This window comes from Sturnira hondurensis, unplaced genomic scaffold, assembly GCF_014824575.4.
Source record: "Sturnira hondurensis isolate 20B ecotype Veracruz unplaced genomic scaffold, ASM1482457v3 Scaffold0008196, whole genome shotgun sequence".
NCBI lineage: Eukaryota > Metazoa > Chordata > Mammalia > Chiroptera > Phyllostomidae > Sturnira > Sturnira hondurensis.
In genome coordinates this window covers 21,280,464-21,300,804 of record NW_028080827.1, presented here as the reverse complement: position 1 = coordinate 21,300,804, position 20,341 = coordinate 21,280,464, and the positions used below count along the sequence as shown (strand labels likewise).

The 20,341-nt window shown below is 40.2% G+C and overlaps 1 protein-coding gene across 2 annotated transcripts in view; it reads right to left on the bottom strand.

Annotated features, from left to right (window-relative positions):
* GLCE (glucuronic acid epimerase) overlaps nt 1-15,721 on the bottom strand; it is a 109,132-nt gene extending 93,411 nt beyond the window's left edge. For both annotated transcript variants that reach the window (XM_037054233.1, XM_037054234.1), the window contains exon 1: nt 15,515-15,721. The gene's annotated coding sequence lies outside the window, so the exon portion shown is untranslated. The remainder of the gene's footprint in view (nt 1-15,514) is intronic.
* Between the last annotated feature and the right edge of the window lie 4,620 nt (nt 15,722-20,341).

The following is a 20,341-nucleotide window of genomic DNA, read 5'->3' as shown; positions in this document are numbered from 1 at the left end:
TGCAATAAATGTAGCTATAATTTTAGATAGGCTATAGTTAAGAGTATCTCCTGGGTTACCCACCAGTTTACTTGCCCTGTATGAAAAGAAGTGAGGCTAGGATGGCATGATTTGTCATACTAGCCTGTGAACCCCTGTGAACCCATGCTCTGAAGCCCCTTTCTCTGTGAACCCATGCTGGCTCCTAGTGATCACTGCCTCATTGTTTAAGTACCAACAGTACATGTGTTTAATAATCTTAGAATCTGTTCAAGAATGAAACCAAAGTTACCAGTTTATTATAATCAACTGCAGTTTTTACTTCCTTTCCAATATTGCACATACTTAAGAAGCTAAAACACTCTTTTACGCATAGTAGGTATTCAAAAACAAGGTTTATTGAATTTGTTCAAAAATTGAGATGAATTTCTTAGTTTTGATCAATGTGCCGTAATTATATAAGATGTTAACGTTAGGGGCCCCATCTAGTGTGGTTCAATTAGTTAGGCGTTGTCCTGCAAAGCAGGTCGCTGGTGTGATTCCCAGTCAGAGCACATGCCTGGGTTGTGGGTTCAGTCCCCAGTCAGGGCATGTGCAGAAGGTGACTGATCCATGTTTCAGTTCTCTCCCTTTCTCCCTCCCTTCCCTCCTCTCTCAAAATAAATAAATAAATAAAAATTTTAAAAGACGTTAACATTAGGGAAAACTGGGTGAACGGTATGTAAGAATTCTTTGTGCTATCTTTGCAATTCTTTGAATATATAACCATTTCAAAATTAAACATCTTTTTAAAATCCAGGTTATCTTCTACCACCTCTGATAAATTCTTTCTTAAAGCTCCACAAATATTACCAACTATTATTAGGTGAAAATTCTTTAGCAGCCTTTATAGCCCTATAATTAATCTGGAATAGGAGAGACAAATTCCAGCAAATAGGAGCTCTTATAAAAACCCTATTTATCCTGGCCACATAGAAAATTAGTATTCAGTGAACAACGGTCATCCCAAAATTTTATTTTTGGAAATAAGGACCTTTAAAAAAATCTATCCCAAGTAAGTATCTTTTCCTTAAAACATTAAAACTCTGCAGAATCCAACTAAAACCTCTCACCACTCATTTAGCCGCAGCAGTCAAGTCAAGCTCAAAGATCTTAGACGTATGAGCCAAATTACTACTGTAACTATTAGCATAAAATCTTTATAAAATTTATTTTTAAAATGTGCTTATATCATGGCTGATTGGTTTTTGAATTAGGTAAATAAGAATTTAGTACTACCACTTGCAACAACATGAATGGGCCTTGAGAATATTATGCTAAGCAAAACCAGTCAGAAAAGGCTAAGAACCATATGATTCACTCATATGTGTGATAAAAAACTGAAACTCATAGACACAGACAGCACTGTGATGGTACCAGAGGGAAAGGGGTGAGGGGGAGTAAAGGGTAAAGAGGCCATATATATCATGACAGAAGATGATTTGATTTTGGGTGGTCAGCATACAACGCAATATACAAATCATGTATCATAGAAATGTACACTTGAGCCCTGGCTTGTATGGCTCATTGGACTGAGTGCCACCCTGCAAACCAAAGGGTCTCTGCTTGAATCCCAGTCACAGCACGTGCCAGGGTTCCAGGCCATTCAGGAGGCAACCAACCAATGTTTCTCTTCCTCTCTTTCTCCCGCCCTTCCCCTCTCTCTAAAAATAAATAAAAATCTTATAAAAAAGAGATGTACACTTGAAACCTATATGACCACATTAACCAATGTCACCCCAATAAATTTAATTAAAAAATAAGAATTTACGAAAATGATGACTTTTATTTGCAAATATTTCAGGTTCAAACTATTACTGTTAAGCAGTGAAGTCATGGAAATTTTGCTAAAACTGTAACCATTGAGCACAGAAATCCTAACATACCTAAGAATAAAGTATCTTTCCACTAAATGTTTTCTTAAATACCTCCAAATAGCTTTTATACTTTACAGAGTTTCTTTCAGGTACCAACTGTCTAAAACTTGGCTTTCCATTCCGGAACAGTACTATAGAATTGGTACTATAAACAGAAGTGCTATTGTCAAAGAATCGATCCAATAATAAAAAGAGCTAAGGCCACTTGTCTTATAGAAAATTACTGGCAAATACTGCCAGACCCTGCTTTTCTTCCTTCTGGGCCAGTAGCCAGATACTAATCATTTTTAGACCCTTTCAAATTTTTAGTACACAATTTAGTATACAATACCACATCTGAACTAGACACAGTATTTTAATGAATGTTCTCCATAATTCGTCTAATATCCCCTCCCACACACAACCTACAATACCTCTGAAAGTATATGAAAGGAGCTGCCAACAGTGATTGCCTCGAGGGCAACTGTTTGGTTTTTTATAATAACTATTCAAACAATTAATTTTTCTATTAAAAGGAAAAACTACAACAATAAAACATTAATTCTAGTTGAAATATTTTACCTTAAAAATAACAGATGAGGAAAAATAATGTATGAGGCATTAGCTTTTTAAAATATTTTATAAGAGAAAAGACGGACATGGACAACGGTGTGGTGACTGCTGGGAGAAAAGGGATATAAAGGGACTAAATGGTAATGGAAAAAATATAAAAGATTATATATTAAAAATAAAATAAAAATAAAACTATTTTATAACAAATTGTTTCAAAAACAATTTACAATGCTCAACTTTACTTATAATCAAAGAAATACATATTACAGTAAGACTATTTTTGCTTATCAAATTAGAAAAGATTTTTAAAACTAATATTGAAGAGGGTAGCAAAAAACCCAATATTGAATACTGGCATATAAATTGACATAACCTTTCTAGAAAGCAATGTGTCAATACCTATAATTTTTAAGTTCTTACCTTTTCATTGAGCATTTCTATTCTTGTCTTAAGAAAATGCTCAAATATGGAGAAACATTTATGTACAATGATTTTCATCAATATTATCATCAGAGGAATAAAACATTCAATAATTGAAATGATTAAATCATTATACATCCACTCAATAGAAAATATGCTGATAGTAAAATTAGGGTTTTTAATTTTTTTAATTTATTAATTTTAGAGAAAGAAAGAAGAGGGGGGAGAGAGAGAGACAGAGGGAGACATCAGTTTGTTATTTCACTTATTTATGCATCCTTTGGTTGATTCTTATATGTACCATGTCATGGGATGGAACCTGCAACCTTGGCATAAGGGGTGGGGGGCGTGGAGGGATGGAGATACTCCTGGCTATGACCTAAAAATTTGGTTTTGAAGTATTCTTTTTATTCTCACTGAAGAACATTTTATTGCTTTTTAGGGATAGTAAGGAAGAGAGGAAAGGAGAGAAGCATCAATGCGAGAGAGAAGCATCAATTCACTGTTTCCCAGATGCACCCGAACTGGGACTTACACACACCTGGACTGAGAACTAAACCTGCAACCTAGGCACTGCCCTGACAGAGAATTGAATCTCACTTTTTTGGTTACAAGACAATGCTCCAACCAACTGAGCCACACCAGCCAGGGGAGGTTTTGAAACACTTTTAACAAAGTAGAAAAATCTTCATAATGTACTGCTTGCTGGAAGGATAATCATTATACAAGTAAATAAATACATTCATGGGAGAAGGAAGAATACTCACATATACCATAATATTAGCAATGCTTAAATTTGGGTTGAGGCACTAGATTTTTGTCTTTGGTGTTTCTCTAAGTTTTTAAAACGAGTTCCTAGAAATTATAAAATCAGGGGTAACTATACATATTATATATGTATAGACCACACACAGACTTTTAAGTTTATAATATTGCAAAATTGATGTGGTATTTAAACAGCTAAAACAAATTAAATTTAATCCTTCTGATTGATAATATTTGTGCAAGCCAATGATAAACTAATCTAGACACTATATATAATTAAGATGATTCCTACCACACAATAAGCACTCCCAGCTAGCTTATTTTTAAATCAGTACAATAAAAAAGAAAACTTTAGCCTATCAGATGATTATAGACAAAAAATTAAACCCCAAATAGGATTAATAATGTAATTATAAATTAAATTCTAATACTTACTAGGATAAATAATACCCCTGTAAGAAGGAACTGATTAAACTAACAGAGAACATCTAAATTAATAAATAAAACCAAACTTTTCCTTTAAATGGACTGAGTCTGCTAGTGGGAGAAACAATACTTACTATCCATACAGTCTGAAGTGTAAATAGAGTTTGCCCCTAAAGATTATTTCTACCACTAGTTGCCTAACTAGGAAATCACAAATCTCAGGCACTATTATGCTTAGCATCCTCCAGTGGGTTACCACTGCTTTAATGCGGTCTTTACATTGGTTATAAGAGCCTTCATGCCTTGCTTTCTTTCTTTCACTCCCTACTCCTTCATTCTTACTTGCTTTCTATGTTCTAGACCAGTGGTTTGCATAGTGTGATCCTTGAACCAGCAACATCTCCATCACCTGTTAACATGTTAGAACTCCAAATTCATGAATCTCCTACCAGGAGATTCATATGCACATTATGGCTTGAAATCCATTGCTTTAGTCCTCCTGAATTGCCTGCAGATCCCCAAATGTGCCTTGCTCTCTCTGCAAATGCAATTCCCTGCCTATAGTGGTGCATTCACTCACCCCTTCCCCACCAGGTATCCCAACTACCTTGTTTCCTATTCATCTTTCAAGACATATTTTAGGGGGAGGGGGTTATAGGTACGAGGGTTAGGTACGAGGGTTAAATGATAATGAAAAAATATAATTAAATTTTTTTTTTCTAAGAAAGATTTGGCTTAGGAATCACTTCAAAAGGGAACTGAAAACTTTTCTGGTATTAGAAAAATATTTCTCCGGATTTTTTCTATTACTGTAGGGGCTCTCATTTGCATTCTTCACCAACTAAGCCACTTCTAAAATGACTTCAGGCCATCAAAAAAAGTATTTGCTTGACATATCCCCAAATATGTTATTAACACATGAAAGAAATAAAAAATAGATTTAGTTCTTGCAGCCATTGATTTCAAACTATAGAATAGTAGAAAAATATAATTATGGTAAAACCAGTTGGAAAAATGACCTTTATTATGAAAAAACACAGGAAAATAGCCAACGAGCTCTGAAATTCACATTTTGAAATTAATTTAATGTTTCTCTTTTACACACATATCTCTCCCATCTTCTGGAGGAAGGAGAGCAAGTAATAAAGAATATGGGTTTTAGGACTTCCGCCAAGATGGAGGCATAGGTGGAAACACTGTGCCTTCTCCCACAACCAAGTTTGAATACAACAAAGGTTTAATAAACAAAAATGCAGCCAAAGAACAGAAAATTGAAGTATACGGATGTCTAACAACGAACCGTTCAACCGGGACCAGTAAGAGGGGCAGAGCCAGCAGCGGAGCAGGGTCAGGCAGGAAAGATCCCCCGACCCAGACCAGGCAGCCGGGCAGGCAGCCGGGGTAGCAGCACGGACCCAGTGAGGGGGCGGGGCAGGCTGACCGAGGTCACACATTCAAACGCAGATAAACCAGCAGAGGAATGAGCAGTGAGATGGACCAAACGCAGGTCCCAGCGGGCAAACCCAGTGAGTGCACAAGGCGGCGGGCTGACCGTGGTCACACATTTGCGTGCAGTGGGACGGACTGCGCGGCCCCGGGGACAGGAGGCAGCAGAGGGGACCGCCATTGCTTTCCTTTGACCCCGCCCCCACATATAGCAGCACAACCCAGCCACTGAGTGGCCCCGCCCTGGTGAACACCTAGGGCTCTGCTCCTCATACATAACAGGCACGAACAGTCCAAAACATGGCTCAAGAAGAACTCAAAGCCCCAGAGCCAATAACTCTAAGTGAAAAAGAAATAGTGAACCTCTCAGATGCACAGTTCAAAATACTGGTGATCAGGATGCTCACAGAACTGGTTGATTACAGTCACAAATTAGAGGAACATATGAAGGCTAAACTAATTGAAATGAAGGGAAATGCACAGGAAACCAATAGTGATGGAAAAGAAACTGGGACTCAAATCAATGGAGTGGACCAGAAGGAAGAAGGAAACATCCAAACAGAAAAGAATGAAGAAACAAGAATTCAAAAAAATGAAGAGAGGCTCAGGAACCTCCAGGACATCTTTAAACGTTCCAACATCCAAATTATAGGGGTACCAGAAGGGGAAAAGGAACAGCCATGAGTGGAAAACTTATTTGAACAAATAATAAAGGAGAATTTCCCTAGTCTGGCAAAGGAAATAGACTTCCAGGAAATCCAGGAAGCTCAGAGAGTGCCAAAGAAGTTGGACCCAAGAAGGAACACACAAAGGCACATCATAATTACATTAGCCAAGATTAAAATGAAGTTGAGAATCCTAGAAGCAGCAAGAGATAAGGGGACAGTCACCTACAAAGGAGTTCCCCATCAGAATGTCAGCAGATTTCTCAAAAGAGACCTTACAGGAAAGAAGGGGCTGGAAAGAAGTATTCCAAGTCATGAAAGGCAAGGACCTACAGCCAAGATTGCTTTATCCAGCAAANACATGTGGTTGTAAACTAAGGGGGGGGGGGAGAATGATGGGGGAGGGAGCTTGCGGGTGGAGGGGAATGAAGGTGGGGAACAGAACAACTGTAATGGTATAATCAATAAAATATATTTAAAAAAAATAAAGCTTTCTTATAAGTGATACCTTCTGCTTAAATAATCAGAAGACTTCCATAAAAAAAGAATATGGGTTTTATTTTTTTATTTTATTTATTTATTTTTAGAGAGGGGAGAAGGGAAGGAGAAAGAGAGGAAAAGAAACATTAATGTGTGGTTGCTTCTCATGTGGCCCCCACTAGGGACCTGGCCTGCAAACCAGGCATATGCCCTGACTGGGAATCAAACTGGCGACCCTTTGGATCTCAGCCAAGCTCAGTCCACTGAGCTACACCAGCCAGGGCAAGAATATGGTTTTTTTTAGAGGTTAAGCAAGAGTAAATAGAAATGTGTAAGAACTATTCTCCAGTATTTTTAATAAATTTGAGATAATCTCACAGTACATGATTAATTAATAATTTATCTTCAGCCATTTAATAACCATCTAGTATATGCTAAGAACAATGTGAGATTAAGAATTATGTCTATCTATCTAGAAAGAGATGAGGCTATTTCCTAGTTATTTAGCCAAGAAATTAACCTTATGCTCACTAAAATAACATGTATAAAATTGTTCATAGCAACTTTGCTCCTAAGAGCTAAAAACTGGAAAATGGACCAATGTTTATCAACAGTAGAATAAATAAATATTTATTCACAAAATGGAATACTAGACAATAAAAAATAATAAACTAGTGCCAACTCTAAAAACATGAATCTCATAGACGTAAGGTTGAACAATAAAAACCAGATATATAAAAGGATGATTTGATTCCATTTATATGAAGTTCAGGAATAAGCAAAACTAATCTATTGTGATGGAGATCTGAATAGTGGTTACCTTCGGGAAGTAGGAGAGAGTATGAGAAAGGCTTCTAAGGTCCTACAAGTATTCTATATCTTGAACTGGTTGGTGATTACATGTTTACATATGTAGAGATTCACGGAGTTTTTCATGACTTCTACATAAACCTTTTTAAAAGTCCTATAAGATTTTTTAGAAAAACATGGAAGAAAAAGTTCCTCCACCTCCTCTGTACCAGCCAGAAGGGAGGGAAGGAAGGGAAGGCAGGTAGTTAGGTCAAATGATCTCCACATTTCTGTTTTAAAGTTCAATTGTCCAATTCATTCAACAAAAATCTGAGCACCTACTTTGTAACAGGTACTGTTCTGGGTGCTGGGTATATAGCATTGAATAAAATGAGTGAAAAACCCTTGCTCTCATGGATTAAATTATAATCTCTTAAATTATAATAGGGATAAAAAGACAATTAAAATACAGAGTATGCTGGACAGCAAAAAGGCACAAAAAAGAAACCAAGCAGGGAAGAGGAATATGAAGAGATGTGTGGAGGGATATTATAGTGTTAAATAAGGTAGCAAGTAAAGGCCTCGCAGAAGGGGTGATATTTCCATTAAGACCTGAAGGAGGCCCTGGCCAAGCAGCTTGGCTGGTTGGAGTATTAACCAGTACACACAAAAAGCTGCAGGTTCAATTCTTGATCAGGGCACATACTTAGGTTGAGGGTTTGACTCTTAGTCAGGATTTGTACTAGGATGCAACCCATCAATGTTTCTCTCTCACATCAATGTGTCTCTCCCTTCTCCTCTCTCTAAAATCAATAAAACATATCCTTGGGTGAGGATTAAAAAAAAACACACACAACAAAAAAAGACCTGAAGGAAGTAGGGAGGGGGACATACGGATATCTGTAAGAACATGTTTTAGGCCTTCTGAAAAAACAAGGTGGCCACTGTGAATGAAGAGGAGTGAGCATGGGTAAGGTTAAAAAAAAAGAGGCTCGAATTTTCCCCAAATCTTCCTTTTTTCAGTTGGAGTGGTGACGCCAACTCTTCATTTAAAGACTAACTTAATTCCTGGCTGGTGTGGCCCAGTGGAATGAGTGCCAGCCTGTGAAAAAGATCATGGGTTCAATTCCCAGTCGGGGCACATGCCTGCGTTGTAGGCCAGGTCCCCAGCTGGGAGCATGGGAGAGGCAATGCGTATCTTTCATACACTGATGTTCCTCTCCCTCTCTTCTCCTCTCTCTAAAAATACATAAATAAAATCTTAACAAAAAACACTAACTTAAGATAAACCTTTTATACACAGAAACTTCTATAACCACTAGCCACTCCATACTTATTTAATCTTCTCTGCTTCTGGAGCTGTATTATTCATGGCATTTTTATATACTATCTTGTAATTAAATACACGAGTGGGCAAAAGTAGGTTTACAGTTGTTCACATAATACAATAATTAATTAATTAATAATACCAGAATGAACTGTGTTTTGCATACTCACAATTGTAAACCTACCTTGGCCAACCCTTGTGTATACTGCCTCCTACTCCGAAACGAACCAAGCCTCTCCAAAGCAGTGACTAGATTTTATGCTTTTTTGTATCCCTAGTGTTTGGCTCATAGTTGGCACTCAAATGGTTACCAGTAAAGGCCAATGCTAATAATAACATCAGGCACAAGATTAGTAAACTTTAAAAATAAAAAAGAGGAAGGAATGAAACCAAGACTAGGGAACTACCGGGTTGGCCAAAAAGTCTGTTACTCTTTTTCTGTAAAAGACATTTTTTTCATTTTCACCAATAACTTTATTGATCTGGATATTTTGAGTGGGCCAGCTGTCTCCTGCTACTGGCTTCTAGTGGGTAGACGCCAGTGGTGCTGCTAAATATCTTCCAATGCATAAGACAGGCTCATGGCAAAGAATTATTTGGTCAAAATGTCAATAGTACCAAGAAACTTCACAAACCAATTCTGACACATTCAATCAGTCACAGCACCTTCTCCATAAACTGCACAAATTGTTTTTGGGTTTCAGTTGCATTTTTAGCTTTCTTGAAACAATAAAGAATAATACACCAAAACTGTTATGTATTTTCTTCTCTTTTAAAATTGTTGAAGTATAGTTGTCTCCATTTTTACCCCACCACAGCCCCCAGCCCCACCCATCCCCACCTCCCACCCTCAAACCTATCCCCTTTGGCTTTGTCCATGTGTTCTCTACACGTGTTCCTTGACGGACCTTCCCCTTTTTTCCCTCCATTATCCCTCTTCCTTCTCCCCTCTCGTTACTGTCAGTTTGTTCTTTATTTCAATGTTTCTGGTTATACTTTGCTTGCTTGTTTGTTTTGTTGATTAGGTTCCATCTATCTTCAATATTAAAATGACTGCATAAAAATTCACTAATTTTGATAAAAATTTTAAAAGATTTTATTTATTTATTTTTAGAGAGAGGGGAAGGGAAGGAGAAAGAGAGAGAGAGAACTATCAATGTGTGGTTGTCTCTCACAGGCCCCCTACAGGGGACCTTCCCAGACAGTCCACTTAGCCACACTAGTCAGGGCTGATAATTTTTTTTTAATGCACGCTGATATGACAACTGTCACAAAACAATCTAACAAAATTGTTTTGAATGAAGTTAAAGACAATAAATACTACTAAGCCATCATATGGGAAAAAATGTAATGGACATTTTGGCCAACCTAATACATGAGTAAAGGTACTGAGGTGTCTCCATGTGTCATGATCCAAAGTCAGGATTATCTCTGAGCCATGTTCTTAAGACTCTGAAATCCTCAACATCACTTTTCTAAAGGCCACGCTAAGCTTTTTTTCCTGCAGGGGGCAGGAGGGTGGGGAGGAGCAGTGGGAATCTGGCATCTGGTATTCCTTTCAAATAATGGTTTTAGAATCCTAAGGTTCACAACGAATAACTCTTAACCAACTGGCTCTGTGATTCTGAGCCAGTCATTCCATTTCTATCACCTATGTTAGTCCCCTTATATGCTAAACCAGGGAGCTGGATTAAATAGCCTCTAAAGTCTTCAAATTCTCTAATTTAGTTTTTTATGAAAAATCTGAATGAATAAACCTTACAACCTCCTTCTCCAATTTACAAAATGAGTAAAGTATCTATTAATAATTTTAAAAACTCTAAATAAGCAGTCATATTCAGGAAGCAGTATAGTTAACTTGAAAAATTATAGACTCTGAAGTAAGACAGATCTAGATTCTTAGTAGATAGTGACCCTGAGTAACTTATTTAATCTACAGAACTTCTTTTAAACCCTAAAGGCAACGTATGTAAAGCAATTATTAAGGGAATATAAAAACCAACACACATTGGCAACAATAATTTCCCAGGGAGAAACCAGGCAAGGCAAAATATCTATCAAATATTGGATATCCAAGATCTGAAATACCCAAACTAGTTATAATTCTCTTAGCAATTTGAGATATAGAGATTAGGAGTTACCTCAAAATTCTATAAGACTTTTCTGCAAGTTAAACAACGTACTCTTAACTTCTATAGTGCTGGGGAGTCTCACATCTTAAAATGAGGATAAAAACTACAGATCCGCTATCAGTTTGAGGTCACTGAGGCAAGAGAATAAAATAATTCAGAAAGACCCAAATTTTATAAAAACAGGACAAGATTGAGATCTGGACTTAACTCATTTCAGATATTATGAAGACATTAGCCTTGACATTGTGAGTTCCGAACATGTAATGAGCGCTAACAGTATAAAATAAGAAACAGAGATATAAAAAGTAATAAGACAGCCCTGGCTGCTGTGGTTCAGTGGGTTTGTGAACCAAAGGGTTGCTTGTTTGATTCTGAGTCAGGGCAGATGCCTGGGTTGCAGGCCAGGTCCCCAGTTGAGATGAGCAAGTGGCAACCACACACTGATGTTTCTCTCCCTCTCTTTCTCCCTCCTCCTCTCTGAAGTAAATACATAAAATCTTTAAAAAAATAAAAAGTAACAAGACAAATATAAACCTGCCTTTCAGTCCAGGAGGAGACAGACAAAACAATTACTGCAGACTAAGAAACATAAGAGAATGAATGAACAAGACATACAGAGCGAATAACCTAGTGGAGTGGGAAGAGGGAGGACCAGAGGACACAGAAGACTTAAAAAGCTAATAGTGCTTAAGTTGTATCTGATAAAATCAGTAGCCCTTGTCATCAAGGCAGGAGAAAGAAAAACATTCTAAGCAGCTGGGAGGGAAACATGAAAAGACTCCAAATCAGGAAACAGTATGGCTCTTTAAGAGAACTGATTTTATTAGTACAGTTAGAGCTCAAGGTTTATGAGGGGGTGAGGGGCTGGAGGGAGGGTGGCAAGGGATGAGTCAGATGATGAAGGGCCTTGTAATGATAAATAGTTTGGACTAAATACTGTAGGTAAGTAAGAAGCATAGGTTTTATGAAAGAGGCACTGGACAGATTTGCATTTTAGAAAAATCAACTTGGCAGTAATGTGAAGGATGGATTAAAGGGGCTCAACCACTAGAGACCTCATTCTGCAACCAGACTTATATAAAGACATTACATTATCATATAGATATTGTACTACAGAACCAGGAATCAGAAATAAAAACAACAATGCTTTAACAGATAAAGCTAAATTATCAAAAGAACATCACTTATCCTTATGAACGTATATTCTGGAATTAAGTATTTCCTATATATTTTAAAAATGAAGAGGCTTCCAAAATTAGGTATGATATGTAAAAATTATATGCTACTAGTTGCATCCTGAGAACTAGCTACTCTTACGGCATGTGTCTCTTTTTGTACATATAATACTGCAGATCTACAACATAAAAACCAGTGCAACAGAATCCTTGGAGTTGGAATTTATATTAATTACACAGACTTCTTTTGCTTTAATTTTACACATGCAGAAACTGAGGCCCTGAGAGACTAAGGAATTACTTATGGTCATATGGCTAGTTGCACAGTGAAGAACAGAATTCATGTCTTATGATTTCCTTTCTAGAAACTGCCTTAGTATATCATATTTATAATTCTAGAATGTTGAATGATAATCCAAAAGACACTCTGGTATTGTAATTTCCAGTAGTGTAATACTGAACAATAAAACTATTTTTATGTTTCACACGCCTCACAAGAAAAACATATTAGATCTGCATGTGTTTCATAAAACGAACTCTCCCTGACGTCGGTGCTACAATAACAACACCTCCCTCTCTGCCATAAAACCACACCCTACCCTTCTGTAGGGAGTCTAAAAACTTCCTTTGTCAAACTAAGGACACAATTAAATTTGAAAGAGGAAAGGTCTAAGGTTAATTTACCTTTATGTAATTAAATTTCCAATGCTTTGAACATGTTTTAACATTTTACTTAGGTCCCAGTCTTTTTCTTATTTTTGTCGTGCTTCCCGCCCCACTGCTATAACTCTGGGATCCTAAATATGTGCGTTTCCTCCACTGGTACACACAAGTATAAGTGGCAACACACACAAAGCCTGATAAATACTGTACTTTTCACAAATTTGCACAGTGACCAAATGTTTTAAATTTTTGACTTCTCCAATTTACACTTAAGTGTAATGTCTGCTCACTGAAATAGATTTTAAAAATATAAAAACATAAAATTAACAGCTGTCTTGTGCCTTTGCAATTTTCTCTTGAAAAAAAAACCCAACTCCAATAAATTTGATGTGTGTCCTTTCAGACTTTTTATGCTTACATAATAAAAGGTACTAATCCTCGGAGACAATACATATTTAACACCTAAACTCTACTTCTCATAATTTAATATTTCTTTAATAATTCAGAAGGTAAACCGTTATCTCACTTGGTTTCTAGTTACCACAATAGGCATCAATTGTATTATCATTCAGGAGTGTGAGCTAAACCTCAAGCACACTGTTTATTTCTTCTTTATCGGCATCTCGATTATTTTATGTATGTATTTATTTGTTGTCTTTCCCTCTGTTCATGTAGGTTACATGAGAGCCGGAATCATTGCACCTCCAGTGCTCGACACCTACGAGATAATCAAATACTTGTTGACTGATAACTATGTTTACTTGGAAATAAGAAAAGCTGTTTTTTAAAAAAGTTACTGAAATCTGCTTAATATCTCATTTGTCTTTCAAAAGTGAGGGGGGAAGTCTGCTTAAATTTGGGGGGCGCATAGTTCCATACAAATATCTGCTCAGCTGATCAGTTTTTAATAGTTATAAAAGTCAATCAGGTATTTTGGTTTGAATTATAACAAACAAGCAATCTAATCTCTGCAAAAAGTTAAATATTGCTGTGTAGGATTCCACTGGTTTTTTAAATGATTGCAAGATTTGAGGATTAAGTACATTATCCTTAGCATTTCTGGACCTAAGACGAAAAGAAAAAGACTAAGGCAGGCAAAATTCTTTGCTTTGAAATACTCGAATTTGTCTATTTACCTAAAATTACAGAATTACTATTTGTACAGGATCCACTGCCTGCCACATTAAACTTCATTTACAGGCCTCTATCATAAAAAGCCAGGCAAATGTTCAAACTTTCTGACCTATAGATTTTTATTAAACCTTATACACATATATACAGATCATTTTACTTTAATTCCACCCTAATCTGGACTAGTTACCAAGAACTCTGCGTAAGTTTCACCAGTAGCTGTACCTTTACAATCAAGCTGGTGAGCGAGGCTCTCTACAAGAGCTGTCAGTCTCAAACGATGCTGTTGCAGAATTCTAGCTGAGGGACTTCAAATTCTAGTATGTTACTTGGAGGCTAAACTTGAAGTTATGCCTCTCCACATATGCTTTTCAAAAGAGAAGATCCAGAACACACCTCCCAGCACGACCTGCCTCTGCCTAATATTCATGCAAGACTTCAGTACAAATCTAATAATGCAGTATCAGCAAAGCAGACCACCTAAGGAAAGGAAGCCCAAACCACCAAAAGTACACGTTCTTCGTTCTTCCCCATCCTTAGCGGCTTCCACAACCTGAGGACACTTACCTCCTAAAGAACCTACAGTCTACACCCCCACCTAGAATGCTGCCGCTCATGTTCCCTGAGCAGTGAGACCAGCACACCCCAAAGGGATCCTGGGACAGAGAAAAGAAAACTGCAAAAACAAACCCACTATTTCTCCAACTAGGCAATAAAACCGATCAACCCTTCAACTAAGCATTGAGTACATGCTCATCTGGAAAGAAAGACCTGTTCCAGGATGCCACAGACCGTCCACCCGGCCGACTCAGGATGCGACTTAAAGCCCCCTCTTGCTGAGAGTCACCCCAGCACCTGATGAGCCGCACCCTCCATTCAAGATCACCCGGGGACCCGCCTAACTCGCCCTTTCGCCCCCGAAAAGACTCGAGACCATGCCAAGGTACTGCCCCCCTCTGGGCAAAGCAAAAACCCGGGTAAAGACGTTGATCTCTGAGGTACACCCTTCCGCCCCCAGCAGCACACCAAGGCGGCCCGGTCCCTGCAGGACGCAGAGACATCGCACTCCAGTCCGGGGACCCAGATACACAGACCCCTTTCCCCGGAACCCTAATAAACTGCTTCTTCCTCCCCGGAATGAGAAACAGACACCCGCTCCCGCTCTAAGGACCCCTCCAGACCCCATGATCTGCCCCTTCAGAGACGCAGCACCTTGCTAAACTGAATCTTATGCCCCCAAAGAGCCTAAGACCCCGATAAAGGAACCCCTTGTCCCGGAACCCCACTACAACACCTCAAGGAACCTCAGGACCCTGATAAATCTCTCTCGATCCCAAAGACCCGGCACCCTTTCTGCCACCACCCACTTCCACCCCAAGCCAGAAGAGCCCTAGGACCCTCAACGAACTGCCCCCTCACCCCGAGGAGCCCTGGCACCCTCTACACCCACCCTTAGGCGCCTGCACCCGATCTCACTTCACCGCCTCCTCACCCTCCGCACTGCCGAACCCAGCCAAAGCCTTGCGCCCACCAGGCAGCGCCACGCTGCCCCGGGAGCCGCCCCCGGAGCCGCCCCCGTCGGGAGCCCGCTGCCCCAGCTGCTCCGAGTATCCACTCTTCGGCAGAGACGCGCGCCGGGCTGTCTTACCTGGGCAGCGTCGGAGGGCCAGCGGACAAGGAAGCCCTGAGGAAGAGGAGGTGACAGAGAAGCGGGGCTCAGGCCTGCGGCTGCCGCAGCTCCCACCTCTCCGCGAGGAAGCGCTTGTGTGAGGAGAGCCCTCCCGCTCCCAGCGCCAGCAAGAACCCCAGCCACAGCCTTGCCCACAGCTCTTCCCGCGAGATCCCTGCCACGGCTAGGGGCGGGGCCTAGACGAGGGGAGGTAGCGGCAGCTCGAGTGACAGCGCCCAGAGCCAGTCCGCGGCGGCGTAGGAGGTGCGACTCCGGCCCAATTAGGACCAATTGTAAAATAGAAAAGCTATTCGCACCGCCCACCGCTTCCTTCCCTTCTCCGCCCCTCATCAGTGAAGTAGGGGCAAAGGTAATACCGTGCTTATGTAGAGGCGGTGGACGTTCGGGGGGAAAGTAACTTTGATAGCGAGTTTGGCTTGTATCCGGATCTGCACAGCCTTTGCTGATACACCTGGTTTAGGGAAGAAGCTGGTCTTCACACCTGTGTAGGCAGACTCTGTTACCCTTGGTTACAGCTCTGCCTGAAATGCGGACAAGGTTCGCATCTTCCTAGTGGAAGACGCACCACCCTCTTTGGTTACGCTGTCTAAACTACCATTCCTCCATCTCGGGCTCTCCTCCCTCTCCACCTCAAACATGGTGCCGTTGTTCAGATGCCCATGTTTTCTAAACCTCAATTCAGGACATCTGGTCTGACAAAGTACCCTTTTCTGGTTCGTGCATTTATTTCTACTTAAAGCCATCTAGAAAAGTAAAAAGTAAATCTTACTGTCGCCGATACAGCAGATGACATGAAAAGTCGTGTCTCTGTAGACCCCAGTGTCTGGCACACACAGGACACTGAGTAAATGTGAAAGGAATGAATGAATAACGTGATATTTAAATATATGAAATCTGACCCACCCCCTACAATTCTGGCTCTCCTAGCTTTTCCTCTACACGGAGAGTCACGCCCTTAAATCCAGTCTCTTCATGGTCATACCTGTCCTGTAGCCTTCTTTCACTGTCCCCTCCTCATTGCCTTACTCTACAGCAACAAGAAGTGCCTTTCTGCTCATCAAGGTTAACCCCAGCACCTGTGCACTGGATCTCAGCCATTCCCAAATTTTGTCTAATCAACTGCCTTTTCTTTCCTCATCAGTATCCCCCCTCTAAGCTAGCACTTTTCTTCCACAAACACTCAATCTCCTCCATCTTTTCAACAGAACAAAACCACCTCTCAAGCTACTCTAGCTCCTTTTCTTTCTTCTCAGAATCATACTTTTTGAGGAACATTAAAGTATATTTGCTATCTCTACTTTCTCACCTCTGTTTTTCCCCATTACAATGTTGCCTTTGCCCACACAACCTGCTGTTCTCTCAATAATCACAAAAGACCTCTTTCCTAGTGGACAAATGTCCTATTTGGGGACATCTTTCCCAATGACCTCTCTGCAGCCTTTAGACAATGCTGACCATCACCTCCTTTGGTACGTAACTAACCATAGTCTCCTAATTCTCTAGCTATTCTTCTGACTTTAAAAAAAAATCTTCTTTCCTGGTTTGAAAACTGTTGCATGTTGATGTCTCCTTATCTTATAGCCACACACTGTGCATAATAAGAAAAATGACTTCACACCATTGTACACTTTGAGTGCCAATAAGTGGCTCAAACAAAAGCTACTAGAAGAATCCAGAGGGAGGAAACAAGACTATGAGGATGGGTCTTAAAACAGTAGCTTGGTCTCCCCAAATGCAGGACAGAAATGGAGGCCTTTCAGAAAAATAGTGTGAACCTGAACACAGAGAAAATGATGTGGGCAGAGCCTGGTGATGGGTAAACCAGTTTGGTGCATGGGAGATTCCTACAGAAGAGCAGTGGGAGGAAATATTAGAGAGGAGCCAATAATAGAAGGCCTTAAAAAACCAAGCCAGATAATTCAACTTGCTTGTGTATTAAATGAGGAACCAGAACCAACCACAATGTTTGCAGAACCCACAAAAATGCTACATGTGGAGGCCCACATGTCGAATGTCTAAATATGTAAAAGCTATAAAACAAGGCAACAATATATGAAATTAAAAAAATTGGAAGACCAGGGTTGCACTTAGAATTCGGGGACTTCTCAGCGTCCCTGCTGGAACAGGGAGAGCTGGTCCCCACAAAGAGCAGCCTTGCCCTTTTTGCTTCCCACAGCCAGTTCGGCCCACACTGCAAGGTACTCCACGTTCCCTGGGCACTCCAATCCACATGTCCAAACTTTGTTCCCCACATTTCCCTCTATAAAGCTATCATTTCTTGGCTGTTCCCCAGGTCCAGGAGAAATATTTCAGGATCTAGGGAAGAGGCCCATATGGGTCCTGGCTGCAGGCTCAGGGCCATTTAAGCAAAATATTCTAGCTTCTGGGTACCTGGAGGAAGGTCTAAATGTGTCAAGTCAGCTCTGGACAGGCACATTATTTTCCATTTGATGGTCTTTCGTTTAGTAGGTAGGAGTGCAGCTGGAGAGGGGCAAGGGCAGAGCCCCTTAAAGGCGGGCCTCTCCCACCTGCATCTATAGGTGGTACCAGGAGAAATATTGAATTTCTTTGGTAGGGCAATGACTTGCATAATTGATCTGTATTTTGAAGTATAAATAAATCTCTGTGTTTTCTATGTTTCCCCCCTTCTCTTCTCTTGCACTGGTATCTTAATGGCAGTAATGTACTGGAAAGAAAACTTATTCTTCACTATACTTTGCCTTTATATGGCATCTTCTTTTGCCTTAGTTCATAAATTATACCATTCTATGATTCCTTACTAGTGTATCAGAAACCCAGGTGTCTCTAAATGTGGGGAAAAAAGAAAAGCTATAAAGTGCTCAGCCTGGACTAAAGTTTGGAACACTTACATTTGACTTCTAAATTAAAATGCTTTGGAAGTAGAAGCTCTTGAAGAGGCCCTATGTGAAGGGTACACAGGCAGGATAAGTACCAAAAAGGCAGTAAGCCACCACAGACGGGGGCAACCCCTCTCACCATCTGTCTTTATGGTGCGATGCTTCACTCTGTGGTCTGACAGTCACACTCTGTTCTTGTAACCTCTCCATCTGGTACCAAGTGCTCCTTCCCTCACACCCCGCAATAAAAGCCAGAACCGTCATGGTTTCTGTTTTTGAGATCCAAGCCTAGAACTCCTCCCACGGATTCTGCACATCTCTCAGTGGTGCTGCAGATAATCTCAGCAGGAGGCTTTGGCACTTGCTTGATCCCAAGAGTCGATTCTGCTCCTAGTCTCACTCTCACCATCTGTGGCTGATCTTTGCCAATCAGCAGCGGAACAGAACCAACTAATTCCTTACTCAGGTCTTACCATCTGCTGCCTGATTCCGACCTATTAGTTCAGACAAGTACAACCAAACACAAACACATCTATCCCTGTTCGGCACCCATCCCTATTGCTGTCCCACTCTGCTCATACCCTGGGAAGAGCTACCTCCTGGCCACTGTACATTCACAAGGGACATAGAAAACAGTATTATGTGAAAAGCTGAAAGAAATCTGCCTCTCTTAGGTCCAGCCTCCACTCCACCCTTTTAGAATTTGAGCAGAACACCACTTCAGTTAGGTTGGAAGGCTGAAATTCTGTATGATTTACCCCATGATTGGGGCAGCAGTATTCATCTGTCCATTTGCTGACCATGAACCTCTGGCTTTGGTTTGTTTTTGCAAACACCCTGTAACAAAAGGAAAAAAATCAAAAGTAGTGGTTTAAAGTATGTCCACAAATTCTTCGATGTACTTCCCTTCAAGAAGTGGAGCTTAATTCCCTTCTCCATGAACTGAGCATGGGCTAGACGAGTGATTCATTTCCAATAAAGAGAATACGGCAAAAGCGGCAGTATATGACTTCTGAGACTTGGTTGTAAGAGGTGTTGCAGCTTCTTCCTCGGTCTCTCTCTTTGACCACTCACTCTGGAGCAAACCAGCTGCTGTCTTAGGTACATTCAAGCAGAGACCCACATGGGAAGAAACATAGGCCTCCAGACAATTGCTGTGTGGGTGAGCCACCTTGGAAACCACACCCAGCCTTCAGAGACCCACAGCCCCAAGCCAGCACCTTGGTATACCCTCATGAGAGACTCTCAGCTAAAATCACTCAGCTAAGCCTCTCCCAGTCCACCCAGAAACTGTGTGAGATAATACATCTCTATTGTTTCAGGCCACTTCATTTTGAAATCATTTGTTATGAAGCCATAGCTAGCTATTATGAGAGTCTTGAGAATAGTTCAGTCCAGTCCTACTCCTAAACAAAAATCAAAAAACTCACATCCTAGTAATCATCAGGCACTAACATGACCTAAAGGGCAAAGAACAATGGATCTGTTGCCATAACTTGCTACATCTAAAAGTCAAGTGGTGTCACACCAAAAGAAAATGGAAGAAAACATATCTTGGTGGAAACAAAAGTTCTTGTGCCCTACAGACTATTAAGAGGATCATAACATTCAAAGATAACGACAACCCCAGGGGGGTGGGCATTTGGAGGCAGTTAATAGTAGGTTTTGAGCACTAGAGACACTTTTCGCTCTCAAAAGCTTAGAGTACTTTACAAACACATTACTGTCATCCAATCTTACAGTAAAATATATGTTTCCATGAAAACAGAGAGGGAAAAACCTCAAACATCCTCTTACCCATCCATATTAACTAAGAATAAAAAACTGAAAATTCTATCTATGGGGGCTGTGTCAAAATTAAATTGACATGCTGACCATATTAAGTGTCCACATTAGAGCAGAGTATGTTTGACAGTAAGAAGATTGA